The 24,960-nt window shown below is 37.3% G+C and overlaps 1 pseudogene; it reads left to right on the top strand.

Moving 5' to 3' along the window:
• The first annotated feature begins 600 nt into the window (after positions 1-600).
• On the top strand, positions 601-2,512 carry LOC149247503 (protein NRT1/ PTR FAMILY 5.7 pseudogene; annotated as a pseudogene).
• Positions 2,513-24,960: the final 22,448 nt, after the last annotated feature.

The following is a 24,960-nucleotide window of genomic DNA, read 5'->3' as shown; positions in this document are numbered from 1 at the left end:
CAACATTCTTGAAGTTTGACCTGTGGGATTGAGTATAATCATGAAATTCAAACATTTTGAGGAATGGATGGGGTTTTGGAAGGCATTAGGGCAACCATACAGAAGCCAGGATGATAAGGAAGACTGGGTCAAGGATATACCTCGATATCAAAGGAAGGCCTGTTCTGAGATCAAAAATTGGTGGATGGAAAGCTGCGTTTTTAACCCTAGGTATCTCTTTATTTTATAAACTGCTTCCATATTTCTGGTCAGAACGCAGTTTAACTTAGTTACATTGTGCCTTTGGGTGAGAGGCTCACCTACTTTTTGATTTCAACAAACTTGATCACCTATCTAACGACTGTCTTGCACCAAGGGCTTGCAACTTCTGCTAAAAATGTTAGCTACTGGACTAGTGTCACACACGTTACGTCTCTTGTGGGGGGCTTTGTCGCAGATGTTTACTGTGGACGCTACTGGATGGTCCTCATCTCCTTGATAATATATCTGTTGGTGAGACTACAAGTTTTTAAAATTTAGGTGCATAATGTTTGTTGCCAGCTATCTTATAGTTCTTCTGATTATGCACTCTATTTCTTTTGAATAATCTTGTATAAATGCATGTTTTACGGATTGATCTTGTTGACGCTGTCAGTATCACTGTCAGCTCTGAAACCACCTGAACATTGTGATGGGATATGCAGCAAAGCAACGCCTACTCAGATTGGTGTATTCTTTCCGTCCTTGTATTTGATATCCTTGGGGACCGGTGGTAACAAGCCCTCTTTGGAAGCATTTTGTGCGGACCAGTTCAATGAGGAAGATAAAACAGAAATCTCCAAGAAGAGTTCCTTCTTTATTTTCTACTATTTTGCGCTTTTAAGTGGCCTTCTCTTAGCTGTCACAGTAATTTCGTACGTTGAGGATAACGTAAGCTGGGGATTTGGGTTCGGGATTGTAACAGTTACCATGGTTATAGCCACTGTTGTATTTCTGTATGGAATGCCATTCTACAGACACAAGCTTCCAGGAGATAACCCTATCACTTGTATAGCTCAAGTTGTAGTAGCTGCTATCAGGAAAAGAAATATGAGCATGCCTTCAGATGTGAGCCTGCTTTATGAGAATCATGATGTGAAATTCATAAAATCAGACCAGAGGCAGCTATCGCACGCAGATAATTTTCCGTATGTTAAAGATTTAAATGATATGCTTACTTTCTTTTAAAATATTAGAGGAATTGGTAATTGGTTGTGTTTTGTATTTACACTGGTTTGCTAGCGATAGCTGTAACCCCTGGGTGCATACTATCATTATAACATCTGGGTGCATACTTTCATACTTAGACATCAGACACAATCAAGATTTGTTACATAATATAAGAGGATCATCAATTTAACTACCCAAAATCTCTTCTTACATAACATAATAGAATCGTCAATTTAACTACCCAAATGCTAAATGATATGATTTCTTATAATCATCTAGAATTATTTTTGACATAATTTTTTCTTGCGGTTAAGCTCTTGAGAAATTCACAATTAAAAACAACAAATTCTTCGGTCTTTGAGCTATTATTTCTGTTGCCTGTCACTTATACAGTACATAAAAAGCTTAAGACATATCGATTTATTAATTTGTGTGGTTTGGCCATCAACGTATTAGGTTTCTGGACAAGGTGGCCATATTGGTGAAAAACACTTCAAAATTGAATACTAACACACAGATAAGTCTAAAGCCAAATCCATGGAAGGTCTGCACAATAACTCAAGTAGAGGAAACGAAGCTTATATTGAGGATGGTGTCTTGCTTAATTTTTGGAATAGCTGCAGTATCACAGAACACAACGTTCTTCATAAAGCAAGGCAGCAGTATGGATAGAAGCATGGGGTCCCACTTCCAAATCCCGCCGATGTCTCTTGTTGTCTTTTCTGCCATCTCTGGACTTGCTTTTGTTACTATATAGCACCAGTATATGGTACCACTTGCCAGAAGAATAATAGGCAATGAACGAGCACTAACTGTGCTACAAAGAACTGGAATTGGCCTCTTCTTTTCTGTCCTATGCATGGTGATGTCAGCTTTAGTAGAAGAAAAGAGAATCCATGTAGCAGAAACTCATGGCTTACTTGACAGCCTTCAGACTACAATCCCTCTTAATGTTTTCTGGTTAGCTCGACAATTTGCTTTGTCAGGAATAGCAGATGTGTTTACTCTAGTAGGATTGCAGGAATATTTCTATAATGAAGCGCCTGATAGTATGAGGATTTTGAGTATTGCCTTTTATGTAAGTATCATCGACGTCTCCTGTTTTCTCAATGGTCTCGTCATAACCTTAGTTGAAGGAATAACCAAAAGAGGAGGGCATCAAGGCTGGCTGGTCAATAATATAAATAGGTGTATGTTGGACTATTTTTACTGGCTCTTGGCCATACTGAGCGCTGTCAATTTATGCTGTTATGTTTATATTGCTCACATATACACGTACAAGAAAGTTAGGAAAATTGTAACTATTGCAAGGGATTTTGCATAAGCTAGTTATGCAAGGATCATGAACGACGGAGAGTTATGCGAATTAATATGTTTCCTCCCAGCTTGAATTGGACTGTGAATACAAAACATACCATGGAAAAACAGTTATGGCATGGCTATTTTTCCATAAAAGCAAGTATTGCGTGGTTATTTTTGCATAAGCGTGTTACGGGTTGTGATGTCTTCTACCTACTCTCCTAATCACTGTTAAATCAGAATAAGATTACTCTAATAACTTTGTTTTTCATTACTCAGAGAGCCTGAATTATAATCTGACATCGTTCACTTTGCATATTCAATTAATATTATATGTTATTTCATCATAAAATGTGGAATTTGATTTGAATTTTCCAAATTTTATGGAAATGGATTGATGATGAAAGCTATTTTTTTTGTATAAATAAAACCATTTCACTTATGAAGTGTGGAAAGTGGTTTGAGTGGAATTTAATGTCCACCGCAATTTAGACTCAAACTTCTGTAAATGTGTTAGAAAACCTGCACAGATGAATCTAGCTAGTAAAGGTTGAACACACAGCTTCGCAAAAGAAAAAACACTAAAAGAAAATCGAAAGAACAAAAGAATGATTCGTTAGAAAATAAGTTGCAATGCTCATGATATAGCATTACTGGGTGAAGATCCCAAGGTAATGCACTATAGTGGTGATCAATGAGAAGACTCAACACCTACAACAAGTTCCGGAGAGAACTAGCCAATTGCGGAGTGAAAGAAGGAGCAAATCAGGGAGTAAATCATGCAGAAGAACTAACTAGTTGCGGAGTTAAAGAAGGAGCAAATCAGGGAGTAAATCATGCAAAAGAACTAACCAGTTGTGGAGTTAAAGAAGGAGCAAATCAAGGAGTAAATCATGCAAAAGGAATCTTGCATGTGGTCCCATGCTCTAACTCATAGTTCGCATGTAGGTGTGTAGTACTTCCAACACCCCCCTGAACACCACTATGGGGAAAAATAGAAAATGGGCCCTGGCAACTAAGGCCAAAGGTCACCCAAAATACAGTGCAACTTGTATTGAAATTGAGGAAAGAGGGAAAACCTCATGGGAACCCCACCCCCCCCGTCAAAATACAATGTAATCAAAAGAAAAGAGGAAGAAAAGACAGTTGTTAAGCAACTGTGTCCTTCACTCTAAGACGATCGGTAGAGAGTGAAACTTCTACTCAGTGAATGTCTTGGTGAAGATGTCTGCAGTCTGTTCTGGTGAAGGACAGAACTGCAAATCAATGACCCGATCATGTACTAAGTCTCTGATGTAATGCATATGGATCTCTATGTGCTTAGTCTGCTGCCGCTGTACTGGATCCCTGCAAAATTTGAGAGTGCTCTGGTTGTCACACCAGATGACAATGGGCTGGTGGAACTGGACAGCCAACTCAGTGAGAAAGTGTTGTAGCCACAAAGCCTGAATGGTGATGTTGACTTCTCCTCTGTACTCGGCCTCAGCTGAAGAGAGAGCAACAGAAGCCTCCTTCTTGCTCGACCAACAGATAGGGCCAGATCCTAGACTGAGTGAATATCCGGAGGTGGACTTGCGATCAATGTTGTCTCCCACCCAATCAGAATCTGTGAAGCCAAGGAGATTCAATGCAGTGCCTGCTGCATAATGAATCCTGAACGTGATGGTGCCCTACACATATCGGAGGATGTGCTTGGCAGCATTCTAGTGTAGCTCATGCGGCTCCTGCATGTATCTGGAAACTGCCCCTACTGCATATGAGAGATCTGGTCTGGAGTGGGTGAGGTACAATAAGCTCCCCACTAGCTATCAGTAGAGAGTGTTGTCAACTAATGGAGTGTCACCTCCATCCTCAAGGCGGACCCCAAACAGAAAAGGAGTCGGTGCTAGCTTGCAGTCAGTCATGCAAAATCTCTCGAGGAGATCCCATGCATACTTAGGCTGAGAGAGTTTGATGCCTGTGGCATCCTGGCTGATCTCAAGACCAAGAAAGAAGTGTAATGGACCCATGTCCGTCATCAAGAACCTATCATGCAGGGCCCTCTTGACTATAGTAATGGCTGAAGCCGAGCTGCCAGTGATTAGGAGATCATCCACATACAAAACTAGGATAAGAAGAGAATCATGTGTCCTAAGCATGTAAACATTTGGATCAGATTTACATCTTTCAAAGTTTTGTGATAAGAGAAAAGAATCCATCTTTGCATACCAAGCTCTCGGGGCCTGCTTAAGGCCATAGAGAGATTTCTTCAGTCTGCAGACCAAAGATGAATCCTGAATGAAACCATGTGGTTGCTCCATGTAGATCTCCTCAGATAGGTCTCCGTGAAGAAAGGCATTCTTCACATCCATCTGATGTACTTCCCATTCCTGGGCAGCCACAATGGCAAGTGTAAGGTGTATGGAATCCATCTTTGCTACTGGAGCAAAGGTCTTGTCATAATCAATTCCATGCACTTGTTGGAAGCCTTTAGCTACTAGCCCCGTTTTCCGTCTCGTGATTTGCCCATCTGCAACACTCTTGGTCCTGTAGACCCATTTGCATCAGACAAGTTTCTTTCCTGAAGGAAGGGGGACAAGATCCCAGGTCTGGTTCTCAAGGAGGGAGTTATACTCCTCCTCCATGGCGGACTCCCAAGATGGATGCCCAACAGCCTCAGCATAAGACTGTGGATCAGAACACTGAACCAGATGACAATGCCAGGATGGCAATGGTTCAGTGGCAGTGAGGACAAGAGGAGGCTCAATAAACTCTGAGCTAGTCCTCTGTAGATCAGCATTATCCCCCATAAGACCATTTCTAGTAGCTGGGTGGTCTTGTGCATATATCTCACGTAAGCTCCTTGTTCTCTGATTTATGACAGGGGAATATGATTCACTGTTGGAAGCCCGATCTGGACTTGGATGTGGATCATCATTTGCATGCACTAGATTTGTATCTGAAGACTCTGTCTCTGCATCTGCATGCTCTACCTCGGCATCTGCATGCTCTGTATCTGCATCTGAGTGTACTGAGTCATCATCTCAGACATGAGGTAGATAAAAGGTGTCTGCATGTGGCGATTGAGGTGCATGCGAGAGACTTTCCTCAAATTTGACACTTCGCTCAATGATGAGCTTGTCCGTAGAGGGAATCAGGAGTCGGTATCCCTTCACACCATCAGGGTATCCAACAAAGATGCACTCAATGCTCTGTGGATCAAGAGCTTTCCTCTTTTCAGAGGGGATCCTGGCCCATGCTCGGGAGCCAAAAACACAGAAGTGGGTGACCTCTGGTTTAGTGCTGCTCCAAGCCTCAAAGGGGGTCTAATCCTTGACAGACCTATGAGGAGATCTGTTCTGGATGTAGTTAGCACAATTAAGTGCTTCAACCCATAGCTTATGAGGCAATGACTTAGCATGCAACATGCAAGAATCCATCTCTTTGAGAGATCGGTTCTTTCTCTCAGCAACTTCGTTCTACTGCGGAGTGTATGGAACTGTGTACTGCAACTGTATGCTGGACTGAAGGCAAAGGTTCTGAAGTGCTGTGTTAACATATTCCCCCCCATTGTCTGTACGGAGGGCTTTGATCTTTCTCTCTAACTGTGTCTCAACTAGTGCTTTGAAATCTTCAAAGTGCGCAAAAACTTCAGATTTGGCCCTGAGAAGATACACCCAAGTATACCGTGAGAAATCCTCAATAAATGTTAGCAAATACCTTGCTTTGTTGATGGAAGGATGAGGAAAAGGCCCCATGAGATCACTATGGATCAGATCTAGAAGAGAGGATGCTCTATGAGTTTTTCTGGTGTCAAACTTTTCTCTGGGATGTTTACCAAGGACACACCCTTCACAAACTCCTTTGGAGAAACTGATATTTGGCAAGCCTTCCACTATCTCATTCTTGCTTAGCTGCTACATATACCTGTAATTTAAGTGACCAAACCTCTCGTGCCAAAACCTACTACTATCATCAGCATGTGTAAGCAATAAGGAGGATTCAGATTTAATAAATTCAGAAAATTTATAGAGTCTGGCTCCATTGTTTACCTCACGAGTTGCAATTTTGGAGCTGTTATGTAGATCATATATGTTCACTGCATCTGGAGTGAATTCCACTCTCTTTTAGGTGCCGAAATGAGTGATCTGATAAACTGAAAGCAGGTTTACTGAAAGTTTTGGAACATAAAGCACATCTTCAAAGCTTCTGTGTAAAAGTTCCACTCTACCTTTTCTGGTGACCTTAATAGGTGAGTCATCTCCCATGAGGATGGGAGGTCCTTTGCATGCATCCAAAGAGGAATAGACTTCCTTTGCAGTAGCCATATGATGTGATGCACCAGAATCTATAATCCATGCATCCGGAGAAGAATTAATTGCAACTAAAGCATGAAAATTGTTACCTTTCCCGTGTGGCGGATCCTCAATTTTCTTCTTGGTGCCCTGAGGGATGTGGTCCCCAAGGTTGTGCTTCTGAAGGATTTCTGCCATTTGGTCAATTTGTTTCTTCATGCAAGAGGATTCTAGATGGAATCCTCTTTTACAGTAGGTGCATCTGTTTCCTTTCTTCCCTTTCTCATTTCTCGAGTTGGAGGAGTCATTGAAGGGCTTGGTGTACCCTTCCTTCTTTGGATGGGAATGCACTTTTCCCTTGTTTTTTTACTGCTGATTTTTCTGATTTGAATCATATCTGTGATTTTTATTGTAGCTGCCACCATGCATAGCAAGTGCATGCACTTTTGGAGGTTTGATTTTCCCCATGCCAATGAGTTTATCTTGCTCAAAAATAAGGGACTCCATAAATTCTTTGAGAGAAGGCATAGTGTAGGATTTACCTGTTGCGAGCCTTACTGAATGAAATGTAGACACAAAGACGGAGTATTTCGGTCCGAGCTTTGACATAATAGAGAGAACTTGGCGACTCTCCTCCTTGGATTTCTCAATTCCACAACCCTTGAGTTGCAGCAATAGATCATTATATTTCGTGAAGAAGTCTTGAATTCTATCATAGTTCTGTGGATCCAATTACAGAAGCTCCACTTCCAGCAGATGTCCTTTCATTTCATCCTGTTTCCCGTAGAGATCTTCAACCTTTTTCCAAATCTCATTGGGAGTATTGCAGGCAGAGAGATGAAATTGCAACTCTGGAGAGATGCACATACATATGGATCCGTGGGCCTCATCCACACGGTTGAGGTACTTGGATTTCTCTATGGCTGAAGTGGGTTGCACTTCTGTAGCCATGGTAATCATGTACAACCCTTTATGATGAAGGTATCGAGCCATTTGGTCTTTCCATTCATGATAGTTGTACGGTGTTAGGATCGATGCTTTGGGAAACTCCATTTTTCTGTCGATCTTTGATCTCCAAGCTGTAATACCTGAAAAATAAAGTGTTGGTGCGCCTTTTATCTAGCAACCTGTGGGCTCTGATACGATGTAAATGTGTTAGAAACCTGCACAGATGAATCTAGCTAGTAAAGGTTGAACACACAACTTTGCAGAGCAAAAACACTAAAAGAAATTCGAAAGAACAAAAGAATGATTCGTTAGAAAATAGGTTACAATGCTCATGATATAGCATTACTGGGTGAAGATCCCAAGGTAATGCACTATAATGGTGATCAATGAGAAGACTCAACACCTACAACAAGTTCCGGAGAGAACTAGCCAGTTGCGGAGTGAAAGGAGTAAATCATGTAGAAGAACTAACCAGTTGTGGAGTTAAAAAAGGAGCAAATCAGGGAGTAAATCATGCAAAAGAACTAACCGGTTGCGGAGTTAAAGAAGGAGCAAATCAAGGAGTAAATCATGCAAAAGAAATCTTGCATGTGGTCCCATGCTCTAACTCATAGTTCGCATGTAGGTGTGTAGTACTTCCAACAACTTCATGGAAAGAAGGTGAAGCTGAAAGCTATTTTAGACGAATTAAACTATCATAAGGCTTCCAAATTTCAAACTCGAAATAATTTTAATGATAACTAATTTATTAGTAAATTATTATTCAATCTAATAAATAAACAAACCATATCTTATACACAAACTAAAATATATATATCTATATATATATATATATATATAATCACCCATAGTATAATGCTTCTTACATGATCATTTTTACTGAGAATTTTAATTAGCCCAAAATAAATTTTATCCTCAATTACTTCTTCTCATGAAATTTAAACCTATGACGAGGTGCATCCTCAACTTCTTCCCCAACTAAACCTATTGAAAGTAATTGATTTAACCCATATATATAGATATATAATTGAGTAGGCACAATTCACTTGGCATATTCATATTCGATAAAGACTTCTTTGACGCGTATGATCTCCATATTTTCATAGGCACGGTCGATTAGTCAGGCCTCTTTTGTTTATTAAATGTGTGGTCTGGGTCACAGCACTTCCGGTCATGTCGTTCACTTTGTACGTTACGCTCTCTTTTGTTTATTAAATGTGTGGTCTAGGTCAAAGCCCTTCTGGCGAGAATTTTATAATATGATGTCGCTCACTTTGGTACGTTACTCTTTAAAATTGAAAATTTGTAAATGACTAGACGGAGTCTCCACAATTACTAATATGCTCCTCAAAAAACGACTCTGCTGAAGTATTTGTTGCGCTAATTGACGATACTTCTACTGCGCTTTAACAATTTGATTTGACGAATGAATGGTGTTTTATGTTTTTCAATTACAATTGTAAATGTATAAAGCAAATTGTTAAAATGTAAGAAATACATATTTATTGTGTCTATGTGCAGTCCAGTAGAGAGTAGATGTGTAAGTATAATTTAAGTATGTTGCACGCGACGTGCATGACATGACAGCTGGGACGGATGGCTTTCGCACCCCCCAGCCGTGTTCGATCCCTGCAGAGGCCCCCTCGCATCAGCGAAATTTGTGACGACTATGCCGTATAAATCTGCTGGCTTCGGTCGTATTCTGCTGGCTTCGGCCATATCGATTGTAATCTGTGGGCTTCGGCCATATGATAAGGATTTCTCTCTGAAAAAAATAATTTAAGTATGTAAACTATCTGAAAAATTGTCTTAATTAAATTTAAGCATTTAAATATTGAGTAAAAAAGTAAAGTAATGAAAATAAAAAAATTTAATTTGTTATATTTTGATTTTGTTATTTACTTGTGAATAAGCTTTGTTACAATACCATGGCTTACCAACACCTCATGCTCAAACACCATAATGTATTTCATAACAAAAATATTTTATAACAATATGAAAAGATTCTTAATTACGACATTCACCCCCACTTTACTGTGGATATTATTAACTTGTAAAAATTAGGCTTTAGTACAATATCATGGGCCAATACCATAGCTTATCAAAACCACATGCTCGAAAAACATAAATTATTTAACAATCAAAATATTTTATAACAATACAAAAAAAAATTCTTAACCATGGATATTCATCCCCACTTTACCATGAATATTACTAACTTGTAAATAGGCTTTGTCACAATACCATGGGCCAATACCATGACTTATCAATACCACATGCCAAAAAAATTTATGAACTTATGAATAGGATTTGTTACAAAAACATGAGTTAATACCATCGATATTATTTCACAATCAAAATATTTTATAACAATATGATTCTTAACCATGGATATTCACCCCACTTTACCATGGATATTATTAATTTGTAAATGACTTTTGTTACAATACCATGGGCCAATACACTTATTAATACCACATGCAAAACTCATAACTTATTTCATAATAAAAATATTTTAATTTAATTTAATTTTATAATATTTTTTAATTGAAGCTAAAAGTAAAAAAGTTGTAATTAGTTTTGAGATATATCTAAACCCTCTATCCAAATATTCCCATAGAAATTAAATTAAGGTTATAATAAAATAAAAAATGAGAATACTTTTATATTTAAAGATGTGAAATTTATATAATACAAATAGTATTAGTAAGAACCAACAAAGGTCCATTATAAAATTTTTTTAATTTAATTTATTTTAATTTTTATAATATTTTTTAATTGAAGCTAAAAGTAAAAATGTTGTAATTACTTTTGAGATATATCTAAACCCTCTATGGAAATATTACCATAGAAATTAAATTAAGGTTTTAATAAAATAAAAAATGAGAATACTTTTATATTTAAAGATGTGAAATTTATATAATACAAATAGTATTAGTAAGAACCAAAATAGGTCCATTTTAACTAAGGTTCCAAGTGATCAAAACAAACAAAGTGAAGGGAAGAGAGGGGGAAGAAGGAGGGAGATAGTGACAAAGATGGAGAGTGGAGAGAGAGGGAGAGAGAGTGATGGGGGAAGATGGGGGAGGTGGGAGAGAGAGGAAGGAAGAGACAAAAGAGGGGAGAGAGATATATGGAGTTGGATGGGGAGAGTGAGGGAGGAAAGAACAAAGACATAGAGAGATAGTGGTGGAGAGAGAGAGAGAGGGAGAGACAAGGGAGAGATAGAGAGAGAGTGAGGGAGAGAGGAGACGAGAGAAGAGAGAGAAGAGAGGAGAGAGATAGGGAGAGAAGGAAAAGGTAGAGAGAGGGAGGCATAGAGATGGAGGGGAGAGAGAGAAGGGGAGAGGAAGGGATATAGTGATAGATTTGGAGAGAGAGAGAGAGAGAGAGAGAGAGATGGGGGCAAGCATATACAAAGGGAGGTGGGAGAGAAATGAAGAGAGACGACTCAAGAGAGAGAAGAAGAGAAAGATGGAGTTGGAGGGAGAGAGAGGGAGTGATAAGGGAGCGATTGAGAAAGAACGAAGGAGAGAGGAGAGTGTTGGCATTATAATACAAGCGTTTTCCTTGATGGCAACTCACTCACAGTTATGTTCAGTTTTGATGAAAGTCAACCCACAGTGTAACAGGTCCATTCAAATGTAACACGGCATTGGTACAAAAGAACAGGAAGATGGAACTAATTTCTACTAATCAGAATGAAGAAGTTGAAGGTAGAGGATGGTGAAAAGCAGTTTAAGATGTATACGTAGGTCCACTTAGTCAAAACAACGTATACATGCTGGTTCACAGAATAGAAAGAGCCTATACGTATACACACACTCTCACAAGAGAAAAACCACGTATAGGTTGGAAAAACAAGGAAATTCAAGAGAAGACAATACCAGGGGTCAATACCATGGTATTAGCCCACAATATTGAGCGAAGTAGTGACTATTTGAACCCATCCAAGAATACCACGGGACCTAAGTGGTTTTGGTCTGAGGTATTGAGAAATGCCTAAAACTATATGAGGAGAAGATCATTAGGCCAGGTGTGTAAGTGAAATGGTTTCGGAGGAATATTTCTATCTGAAGTATATGTTATGTTGCAGGGGCTATGATTATGAGATGACCTGAAATATTTTGTGCACCTTGGATACAATGTTAGATAAAGATAATAAGAATTAAAATGACTTATCATTGCATGATCTGATGTTGATTGGGCTAGATCTTATTGCTTAAGCATGTTTTATTCTGTAAATGTTATGATCCAGGTATGACTGAAGTCTGGAATAGCTGTGAAGTTTTATGTTAGTAATTGTAGATCTATATGCTGATTCACTTTGGTAAAAATGCGTATACACGCTGGTTCGACACATCGAAGTAGCGTATACACTATGAAATATGATGTTTGAAGTTACATTTGGTACTCGTTGTTGATGTAGAATTCTCGGTTCTTCTTTGTGTTCTAGAGACAATGTTCTGATTGTTCAAATTGATTGATTGTGATTTTCTTTAGTAATGATGGGTTTTCAATGATTGGTTGTATTGCAGTAGTGATTGATTTTGAGCTTCAATTTTGTTGACGGGTCTAGTATGAAAATTGGATGAAATGAGGGCTTCAAATTATGGTGTTTTGTTCTAGGAGTATCCAATCTGAAAATTTATGAAACGTGGTCCCTGGAGGAAGAGAGAAGGTCATATCCTTCTGTAGGCCAGTGCCTACGTACTGGTAAACATATCGGCTAGTACAAGAGCCAGGGGGTTGAAGCTCCCTTCTAGTAGCAGCTGGAAAACGAGTGAAGGTTGGAGCCTTTTGTAGGTTGGTGCCTATGTACTAGTAAACAAATTAGCTAGTACAAGAGTTAGGGGGTTGTAGCTCCATTCAAGTAGAAGTTGTAGAAGGAGAGAAGGTTGTAGCCTTCTGTAGGCCGGTGTCTGCATACTGGTATGAGTCTGCACCAGTAGAAGATTGTAGAAAGTTTTTTCTTATATTAGAAGAAGGCATCAGCAAGTGGTTTTTGTCCCGCATTAGGTTTCCACCTTAAATCTTGGTGTTCATGTCTATTACTTATGTGTGGTGGTTTATTTTGTTATTACTGCACATGTTTACTGTTTATTTGGTTAATGAAGTACTAACGCATTGACTAAAGATCAACATATGATGAATTAACTTAATCATAAGTTTGTTGTATATATGTTGGTTTCTTTAAAGACAGTTGTGTGTACACGCGAGTTACCTTCATTGAAGTAGTGTATATAAATTTGAGTATGATAAAAAACATTATTGATTTGATCAATACTAATCACCCACCCCTCTTAGTATTATTTCCAACAATTGGTATCCAAGGAGGTCCTTTGGCAGAAGCTTGATCACTTGAAGATCCGTAGAAATAAGGGGAAAGAAGCTAAAGAAGAAATCGCCTCAGAAGAAGAAGACATCTCAAAAGAACAATGACAATAGGAGAGACAATAGGCCATTAGGTGGAAGAAAGTATTCAGATTCAAAATCACCTCTGATTGAAGATGAACAAGCAAAAGAAGTATCAGGTACAAATTTTTGGTCCACTTGTAATACTTTTCTCTCTTCACGCAATGTTGAAGATATTGAAAGTGACAGTGAAAGAAATATAGAGGCAGAAGTTAAAAGTCTCACAGATAAAATTATAGATCAACAAGATCTATTTAACAAAAGGGAGTGTGCCTTCAAAGAAAATGTTACCAAATTAAAAGCTTAGTTGGAAGAAGGAAACAAGGTAGGGAAGAAGTACAAGGAAAAGGGATATCAATGTCAAAAGCTGCAGCATGACGTAACATCATTAAGAAATGAAGTAAATGAAAAGAGCACAACAATCAAGAGACTTAAAGATAGATCCAGTTACTATGAAAGTCTTGAAGCTAAGATCCTCTCTCTAAAAGAAGATCTTGCAAAATCAAATAAGCAGAATGAAGAACTACGTCAAGCAAATGAAGAACAAGAAAATAAGATTATAAAATTAAGGTAATAAGTGGAAGAAGGAAGAAAGGTTGAAGAAATCATGAAGAAGTAATATCTTGAAAAGGAAGAATAATATCAGGTTGAGGTAAATATCTTAAAAGGTAATTAGAAGAAAAGGATAAATTGTTACGATTTCAAGATAGTACTAAGATTTGGATAATATTCTTAGTAGTCAAAGGTCTCCTACCATCAAAATGGGTCTTAGTTTTAATGAATTTGTTGAAGGTGAATCTAGCTCTCAAGATGAGGCAAGGAACTCTAATGCAAAATCTAAAATGCTCAACAAGGAGATGAGAAGTCAACCCCATCAACAACCAAGGAAAGAAAGTCTTCAAAGAAAATCCTTTACTCCTAACTATGGAAGTGATAGTGGGTTATTTCCTCCAATGAATAATGTTGAACGTTTTATATGTCATAATTTTGGACATGTTGCAGTGAGATGCACAAGTAGAATGGTTCAAGACCGTCACACAGAAAGATCATCAACTTCTAGGTAATTTAAGGGATATTTTTTTCTTGTAATATGTTTGGTCACATTGCCATTGACTGCTATAGAAGGAATATGAAGCATGTAAGATGTTATGCATTTAACGTGTGTGGACATATAGCAAAGGAATGCGGGAGCAAATTTCGGCCACCATACCGAAAGGAAAAAACATCATCACACTCGAAGATATGGAAGAAGAAGGAAGTACATCGAGAAAGATGTGGCATAGCACAATATACAGACATAAAAGACTCAGGGGGAGCTAAAAGTGTAAAACTTCAGTATTCCAACTCTCATACACATTTATTATGAAGAGAAGTCACTATATACGCTAGTTAGAAGTTGCACAGTCGCATATATGTTGTTTTGAAGAAAAAGAAGTGGGATAGACACAGGAAAAAGGGGTCTGATATGGTTCAATCAATTATCAATTATGTATTGTGTTATGATTGATAATGGTTACATAAATGTTGATGATAGGTGGAAGTGTTTTTGGCCCACATACACTGTTAATAAGTTGATGATGATGCCTTGATGATTCTTACTGATATTTGCAATGATCAGATCTGATAGTGAACAATTGGCATAGGTTCAAGGGGAGCATATGTTTCTAATAATGAATTGTTGGCATTATATTAGAAGACCTTGGTACATGATGATACTTATTTTGCTTGATCCACATAGTTGTTTGATTCAGGTGACTCTCTTGATGATGGACATATAAAGGCTATTGATCTTGATGTTGCTAATAGATAGTTATGGTGCAGATCATATATGGTGTATGACAGTTACTAATGACTATCATGGTCTTGTTTAGATTGTTAATCATAGTTATAAATGTCATGTAAATAATTTGATGTAAATTTCATGTAAAGACCTATGATGTAATCCCACTATGCATGGGAAGGATGATGTAATAAATACTGTATTTCTATGATGTATAAACAATTGGTATATCCCCACTTGGTTGGGTGGATGAGTCAAATATGGTATATCCCCACATGGTTGGGTGATTGATGTATGTATGAGTCATTGGTCATAGGGAGGTCATAGTCACCTAGTTGAGTTATAGAGTCATGTTATTCTTTTGAAACATATCTCTGTAGACTTGGCATGTACTCAGGGGGAGCATGGACAACATAATGTATATCAAAGGGGGATAATAGCTCGGTCCACCCTTTTCCCTTGATGTCAAAGGGGGAGAGTATTTTGGTGTTGCTTGTTATCTCTAACAGTTTCTACAACTTGCAGTAATCAACACCAACATGGTTGCCATCAAGTTGAAAGCGGGAGATTGTTGGCATTATGATACAAGTGTTGTCCTTCATGGCAACTCACTCACAGGTCAGTTCATTTTTTATGAAAGGAAACCCACAATGTAACAGGTCCATTTAGATGTAATAGGGCATTGGTACAGAAGAACAGGAAGATGGAACTAAAGTCTACTAATATGAATTAATAAGTTGAAGGTAAAGGATGGTGAAAAGTAGTTTAAGATGTATACGCAGGTCCACTTAGTCAAAATAGTGTATACACGTTGGTTCACAAAACAAAAGTAACGTATATGTATACCATACACTCTCACAAGAGCAAAAGCGCGTATAGGTTGGAAGAACAAGGAAATTTAAGAGGAGACAATACCATGGGTCAATACCATCATATTAGCCCATAATATTGAGTGGAGTAATGACTATTTGATCCCATCAAAGAATACCACGGGTCCTAAGTGGTTTTGGTCCGAGGTATTGAGAAAGGCCTAAAACTATATAAGGGGGAGAAAATCATAAGGTCAGGTGTGCAAGTGAAAGGGTTTCTGAGGAATTCTTCTACCTAAAGTATATGTTATGTTGTAGGGGTTATGATTATGAGATGTCCTGAAATATTTTGTGCACCTTGGATACAATGTTAGATAGGATCATAAGAACTGAAATGACTTATCATTGCATGATCTGATGTTGATTAGGGTAGCTCTGATTGCTTAAGAATGTTTTATTCTGTAAATGTTATGATCTAGGTATGACTAAAGTCTGGAATAGCTATGAAGTTTTAAGTTAGTAATTGCAAATCCGTACGCTGGTTCGCTTTGGTAAAAGAGCATATATATGATAGTTCGACACATAGAAGTAGCTTATGCACTATGAAATATGATGTTTGAAGTTGCAGTTGGTATTGGTTGTTGATGTAGAATTCTGGGTTCTGCTTTGTGTTCTTGTGACAACGTTTTGATTGTTCAGATTGATTGATTGTGATTTTCTAAGTGATGATGGGTTTTTCAGTGATTGGTTGTACTGCAGTAGTGATTTATTTTGAGCTTCAATGTTTCTAATGCATCCTGTATGAAAATTGGATGAAACGAGGCCTTCAGATTGTGGTATTGTGTTCCAGGAGTATCGAGTCTAAAAATTTATGAAACGTGGTCCCTGGAGGAAGATAGAAGGTCATAGCCTTCTGTAGGTCGGCGCCTCCATACTGGTAAACATATCTGAAAATAAAAGAGTGAGGGGGTTGGAGCTCCCTTCCAGTGGCAGCTTGAAAATGAGTGAAGGTTGGAGCCTTCTGTAGACCAGCGCTTACGTACTAGTAAAAAGATTGGCTAGTACAATAGTTAGGGGGTTGTAGATCCCTTCCAGTAGAAGCTGGAGAATGAGAGAAGGTTGTAGCCTTCTGTAGGTGGGTGTATGCATACTGTTATGAGCCTGCACCAGTACAAGATTGTAAACAGATTTTTCTTATATTAAAAGAAGACAACAGTAGGTGGTTTTTGTCCTGCATTGGGTTTCCACCTTAAATCTTGGTGTTCATGTGTGTTGCTTTTGTGTGATGGTTTATTTTGTTATTATTGCACATGGTTACTGTTTATATGGTTAATTAAGTACTGATGAGCTAATTAAAGATCAACATATGATGAATTAACTGAATCATAAGTTTGTTGGATACACGCTGCCTGCTTTAAAGACAATTGCATGTACACGCGAGTTACCTTCATTGAAGTAGCGTATATAAATTTGAGTATGAAAAAAAAAAGTTATTGATTTGATAAATACTGATTCACCCCCCCCTCTTAGTATTGTTTTCAATCGGTAGGGAAGAGAGAGAGAATGAGAGAGGGAGGAGAGAAGGGGAAGAGAGAGAGGTGGAGAGAGAGAGAGAGTATGTTTGCGGGGGTGCGATAGAAAGAGGGAATAAGAAAGATACACATAGATACAAATATAGATATTATATAGTATTATATAACCAACCTAGATCCATCTTAACTCAGATCTATCAAGCACTAAGAAGGATCAACTATCTCGAGGTGCAAACCATTCCTCGGGTTTTGCACTCAAAAAATAGGTTTGCACCTTGAGAGATTGGATCCCTCTCAGCACTTGATACATCCGGGTTAAGATGGATCTAGGTTGGTTTATTCAAATGCATATTTTTAGATAATTGTTGTGTCTAAAGGTGATATGCAACTTTAATATGGAAGATATTTGTTCTCTCCTCTCATGTCTTAGCTCTTTATGTTAAGTAAACTATTTTTCTTAGTCAACTTACAAAAAATAAAATAAAATCATAACTATTAATAATAATATTTTGAATTGGTGTTCAAATCTCCCGTGGATACTTAGGTTAGTCTTAACTAGAAAAAAAAAAAAAAAATATTTTGAATTGGTAAATTTTGATATATATATATATATATATATATAACATTTTTTTAAATAATTATAATTATTAATTAATAATTAATCTAGTCTAGTTCTATCTTATCTTTGAACCTAACCAATTTTAATATGGGAGAGATGTTGTAATGTTATATTATATTATGTGATGTAAACATTTTAACCACAGCAAATTATATAAAATTAAAAATAAAATAAAATAATAAAATAAAATTAATAATTACAATTATTAGTTAAAACATTTTCACTCACACAAATTACATAAAATAAATAAATAAATAAACTTTGAAAAGTAAAGTAAAATTAAAATAATAAAATAAAACTATTAATAATTAATCCAGCCTAAATCCATTTTAATTCAGAATCTATAAGTGACGAGAGGGATCAAACCTCTCGAAGTGCAAACCTTTTCTCAATTTTTGCACTTAATAGATTTGAAGCGGTGTATAAATTTAATTGGCACCTCTACTCATAAAGTAATTTTTTTATGACGAGTTATTATTTTCAAATTTCCCTTCATATGAATTTTTATATATATTTAAGCTTGTTGTTTTTTTTTTGTAAATTGAAGAACATGTATAAAACTAATATAGACCATAAATCCATGTACAACAAAGTGCGAGAGAAGAATTCCCAATCTAGACCATTAAGGCATAATAATATTGGTCCTTTCCACAACATATACATATACACTACAACAAAACCAGCGATTAGCGTCCCTTTTTACTTCTTTTTTTGCATCTAGAGCCCATTTTTGGTGCTATTTGCATCCATTTATCAAATATGGTGCAAAACTTGACACAAAATTTGCATCAAGTTTTGCACCAAATCTTACACCAAGTTTAGCACCAGGTATTGCAATAGGTTTTGCACCACGTTTTGCACCAAATTTTATGCCAAGTTTTGTGTCATCCTTTACACCAGGTTTTGTTCCAGGTTTTGCATCAAGTTTGGCACCTAATTTTGTTTGACATACTTTTGCATCCTCATTTGCATCCACTTTTTGCACCTACACTTGCATCAACTTTTGCATCGACTTTCGCATCCTTTTTTGCATCCTTTTTTAAATCATTTTTTGCATCCATTTGTGCATCCCTTTTGCGCCAAGTTTTACATCGTGTTTTGTGTCTAGTTTTGCATAAAATTTTGCATCTACTTTTGTTGCATCCACTTTGCCCTCTTGTTTGGCATCCATATTTACATCCTCTTTTGCATCTATTATTGTACCCACTATTGCATCTAATATTTTTGTGCCACAATTAGCGCCTAGTTTGGCACCTCCTTTTGCACCCACTTTTGATTATAATTTTGCATCCACGTTTGCATCCTCATTTGCATCTAGGTTTTCATCAACTACTACATCTATTTTTGCATCCCTTTTTGTATCCAAATTTGGACCGGGATTTGCATCGGGTTTTGTGTCTCGTTTTGCATCTACTTTTGCATCGACTTCTATTGCATCCACTTTTGCACACAATTTTGCATCCACTGTTGCACCCATTTTAAATTTGACTTTTTGCATCCCTTTTTACATCTTCATTTGCATCAGACTTTGATTCTTTTTTTGCATCTATCATTACATCCACTTTTGTTATGCCACAATTTGCACCATGTTTTGCGCTCACTGTTGTATCCACGTTTGCTTCCAATTTTGCATCCATGTTCACATCCTCTTTTGCATCAAATATTGCATCTATTTTTGCATCCACTTTTATGTCAAGTTTATGCATTGGGTTTTGCATCTCGTTTTGTATCTACTTTTGCATCTACTTACATTATATCCATTTTTTGCATCCAATTTTGTTTTTCCTGTTGCATCAATGTTTGCTTCCACTTTTACATCCATTTTTGCATCTTATTTTGCATATTTTTTTGTCTATTGTTACATCCACTTTTGTTGCACCATATCTTGCGCCTACCATTGCAACCACATTTGCTTCCACGTTTGCATCCCCTATTGCATCCACTTTTGTTTCATGCATTTTTGCATATACTTTTGTTTCCGTTGTTGCATCCACATTTGTTTCACCACAATTTGTGCCAAGTTTTACACCTACCATTGGACCCATGTTTGCTTCCAATTTTGCCTTCATGTTTGCATCCAAGTTTGCATTGACAACTGCATCTACTTTTGCATCCACTTTTGTGTCAGGTTTTTCTTGTTGTTGTGCATCTACTTATGTTGTATCCACTTTTCATCCAATTTTATTTCTATTGTTGCCCCCATTTCTATGTTCGCTTTTGCATCCCTTTTCCAACACTCATCATATTTTCTGCATTGATGATATTCCTTATGGCATTGACAATTATGAACAATTGATGACAATGTCAATAATATTGACAATGATGAAAATGAAGATGATGGCGATGACATGAATTGTGATTATGATGATAAAGACGATAGTGGTTACAATGACAATGATGATGATGGCAATGATTATGATGATGACGATGCTAATGACATTGGCGAATCTTCCCAATTTTAGATGTTGTCATTGTCATAATCATAAGCATTATCTTTGGTGTCATGATCATCATTTTCATCTAGGTCATCATCAAAAACAATAATGGCATGAATGATGATGATGCATGATTACAACAATGTCGATAGAAATTACATTAATGATGATGATGGGGATGATAAAAATGACAATGACGATGATAATGGTGGTGATGATGATCATCATCGATCATCTGTCAAAAATAGAGTTGTTATTTCTCTTACGTATATCAATGTGTCATAAACAACCCTTTTCTAGCACTGATCACATTTTTTGGGTTGATGATATTTCTTACAACATCTACAATTATGAACAATTGCAAACAATGTCCATAATGATGATGATGATGGCATGAATGGTGATTATGATGATAATGTAATGATGGCAATAACAATGACAAGGATGATGGTGATGATGATGACAATGATTATGATAATGAGAATGACCTTACAATCTTATGGATTCGTGAACAATTACTAGTTTCAATACCATCTTCTGGATACGTATTACTATCATACTTTTTAAATTTTCTGTCTCTCTTGAGGTATCTTACTATAATGGTGTTGTCAACACTAGAAAGATATCTTGTTGTAATGGTGGTTCTAATGTTAGCACTAGCAAAGTTTAGTAGGGAGGATGCTACTACAAGAGGAATTCCTTCTAAGTGACTATGGCATTCAAAATGAGGCTTTATGGGCTGCTTGTTAACACATGTTCTCATGCTCATATAAAATTAATGTGAAAAGTTTCTTTAATTGGTTCCCATGCATAATTGATATTGATAATGGGGTGGTATAAAATTGTAATGGGCATATCCGTTAGTTAGTTATGATGGGTCAACAACATTGAAACCATCCAAGTGACATTTCACCTTGGAACAATCGTCGCTCGTGCGAAAACACGAAGTTTATGTAAATGAAAGTTGTGATTGTAGTGGAATTAAAACCATCGAGAAATATCAAAGAAGACGCTGCCTACCAATTTTGAAAGACAACCAAGGCATTGAACAACTATTTGCGTTAGGATGTAGTGAGGGAATCGAAGGAAATTTGGCAGCCCTAAGTTGCCATTACTATTGCCAATCACACATTCAATAGTAACCATAAAAGGTAGCCACATATAAACATAACCTCGAGGTGTTGACAGTCAGAATCTATTGTAATAGCTTTGACATATATATAGTTTTGTGTTTAGATGAGAATGAAGTGGGATTCATCCAGGGTTCGGCTCAATCCTCGTCCATTCCATGCAGTGGTGTTTAATTCGCCAAGCAAGAGAATATTACATGAGTGTTCAGAGTTAAATCAACAGAAATCAAGGACGTGTGATTGTCAAATTATTGCTCCTCCCTTATGATTGAGCGCTTGATGCGATGGTCATTATCCTTGGGTGATACTTTTATTCCCCATTTTCTATTGAAAAAGTAGCGTTTTTCTGTTCGATTATGATAGGATTGGATGAACGCCGGTTTGGGTGGATGTAGACCCATGTTTTTTTGTGGTGATCTTCAAATGTCTTGAGGATAAGAAAAAAATCCTTGACCAAGGTCCATGGTTTTGGGGATGAGTTGGTCTTCTAGTGAAGCCATGGTTTCCCAACTTCAATCCTCTCACTATGTTGCCGATGACTACTCTAGTATGGGTAAGATTCCCAGTTTTCCCATTCACTTTACCCATCTAGATCTCTTAGAAAAAGTGGGCAATTTTATTGGAAGATTCGTCAAAGTAGACAGGGAAAGACTTTTGAAAGGCATTTTCACCTATGTTTGCATATGTGTTTAGGTAGATCCCAATGAAGTTTTGCGAGATAAAATTGAGCTCAAGTGGATGGGAATTGTGTATTCCCAACCCATGGACTATGAAAATACAACTTTTCGATATAGGAATTACCAACAAGATAGACACCTTCAAACTGTCTGTCCCTTTCCAATAGGAGCTTCCTCCTTACAGTCATCTAAGAACTCTAGCTGCAGTTGGAGGGATCTTAAGGAAAGAGAGGGATCCAAAATGTAACACCCCTCCCTTGTGTGTCAAACTTTGCAAACCTAAGCTGAGAAAAGTTATGTTGGGTCCCTATAATACTAGTGATTACCCCATTACTATTGTAGTTATACCCCTTATTTATATTGTTGTGCCCCTATTACCCCCATATTGTTATTTATGTGCCCCATAGAATCCCTCTATTGTTATTTTTGTGGCTTTATATTATTATTGTTAGGTCGGCTGGATTATATTGTGACTCCTTAGACTCCTATATATAGAAAGGAGGTTTTGTCATTTGTATCATCCAAGAATTGTTCATTTATGTAATGTAAAGGAGGTTGCCCCCTCGAAGAGGCTGAATTCTAAGGCGTGGATTTATCTTTTCTATTTTTTCTGGAGCTGGTTTCATAACATTTGGTATCAGAGCTTTGGATTCTAGGGTTTCGCTGCTCCAAACAGGTCATCGTGGCATTTTCGCTATAACTTTTTTCTGTGACGTTTCAGAAGTCGCAAAAAAAACCCATTTGAGAAGAATTGGCGCTGAACCTTGGGTCCGAATTTCAGAGCTTTTCGCACGATATTTTCGGAGATATGATCTGAGGAAGTTGGCCTTTTTGCAGACTCCTGAATTACATTCAAAACAGGTGACCTGGGGAAAATCGTCATAACTCTCTCTGAGGATCGGATTGAAATTTCGTAAAAGGTACAGAAAGAGGACGGACTGTAGTTTCTTGTATGTGTGTTTCAGATTCAAAGGTTGAAACAGTGACTCGTGGCACGTCGTACAAGTTCGCTCTACTGAACCAGTCTAAAAGCAAGTCACTGTGGGAGATTTCACATAACTCTTCCTTGGAGAATCCAATTTGGCTCAGACTTGTGGCATTGGAAAGAGGACGCAGAAGGCTACTACAGGTAGCAATTTCAGAATTGGATGATCCGAAATTACAGAGATACATCAGATTCAATATCAGGCTTCTATAAAGTGAAAAAAGGTGTGTAGTTTTTTTTAAATTTTTGTGTAAGCTTGGTTTAACGAAATTCAAAGGGCATAGTAAAGCATTATTATCGGTAACTGATGCCCCGAGGAAAGAAAATGCAAACACCTAGTAAGGAACCTGAAAGCTCTAGCATGACTCATGAAGAAGAGGAAGAAATGCTACATGATATATCAAAATTACAAGAACAAGTGCAACAAATGTCACGCTCACAAAAGCTAACAGAATCTAAGATAAGTGGCGTGGAATCTAAGGTAAATGGCGTGGAATCTAAGATAAAGGGCATGGAAGCTAAGATGGATGGCATGGAAGCTAAGGTGAATGGAATGGACGCTAAAATTGATGGCATGGATGATAAGATGGATGAATTGAAGAAGTTGCTACAAGAAAGGGTCACTAATGGTGAAAAGGTAGTAAAGGAAACTCATGATGAGAACAAAAGAAATGTTAATCATGATTCCATAGACTCTAATGTTGGATCGAAGACTCACCATGTTCCAAAAATCGATATGAGGAAGTTTGATGGCAAGGATCCCGCCACATGGATATTACAGATGGAGCAATTCTTCGATCTCAATAATGTGCAAAACACACAAAAGGTACGTATGGCAACTTTATATTTGGAACCAAATCAGTTTGTATGGTATCAATGGCTTTGTTCTCGTAAACAATTTATCACTTGGGCAATTTTTACGGAAGAATTGATAGCACATTATGAGGATACAAAAAGCAACACTTTTTTTAGCCAATTGATAAGTCTCAAACAAAAGGGTTCAATAATGGAGCACATTGAGGAGTTCCAAAAATTGAACATAAGGGTAAAAGATATTCCAGAGGAGCATAGGATTGATGTGTTCATAGGGTCTTTAAAGGATAATATCCAACATGATGTTCGCCTTTGGGAACCTGATTCATTAGAGAAGGCATTCAGGTTAGCAAGAAAAATGGAAAGCAAAATTATGGCAACTAGGAAGCATACCACTCACAACTATAAAGACGGAAGTGTTGTTGCCCATAGTCTTCCACAACCTACAAGGTTGACACCACAACAATTGGAAGAAAAAAGAGCAAAAGGGCTTTGTTACAATTGTGATAGCAAATACACAAAAGGTCATAAGTGTGCTGAGAAGAAATTATTCTACATAGATTGTGAAGAGGAAGAAGAAAAGGAGCAAGAAAGGTCAAAAGAAGAGGATATATTCCAGGAACAAAGCCTAGATGAAGAACAAATAAATCCGACCATATCTTGTAATGCATTGGCGGGAATTACCACTCCTCAAACCATCAAGATAGAAGGACAAATCAAGAAGAAAAAGGTAATAGTGTTGATTGATTCAGGAAGCACCCACAATTTTATTCATTGTAGGGTAGCAAAAGAATTGAATTGCTTCCTATATCCAGCACCAGAGTGTCAAGTGATGATTGCAAATGGAGGAACAATAAATTGTTCTGGAAAGTGCCATAATATCAAGCTATCCATGGGAGAATATGTATTGACTAGCCCAATGCTTTCCATTCCAATGGGAGGTGCTGATGTTGTACTAGGAGTCCAATGGCTACAATCCTTGGGTACAATAGCTTTTAATTTTCAAGAACTTTTCATGAAATTTTCTGTGGAAGGAAAGGAAGTTGAATTAAGGGG

Source organism: Pinus tabuliformis, chromosome 7 (genome assembly GCF_031772625.1).
Source record: "Pinus tabuliformis cultivar Carrire ecotype Pingquan chromosome 7, CPIR1, whole genome shotgun sequence".
NCBI lineage: Eukaryota > Viridiplantae > Streptophyta > Pinopsida > Pinales > Pinaceae > Pinus > Pinus tabuliformis.
Note: the sequence above shows the minus strand (reverse complement) of the source record. Positions and strands in the feature narration are given on the sequence as shown.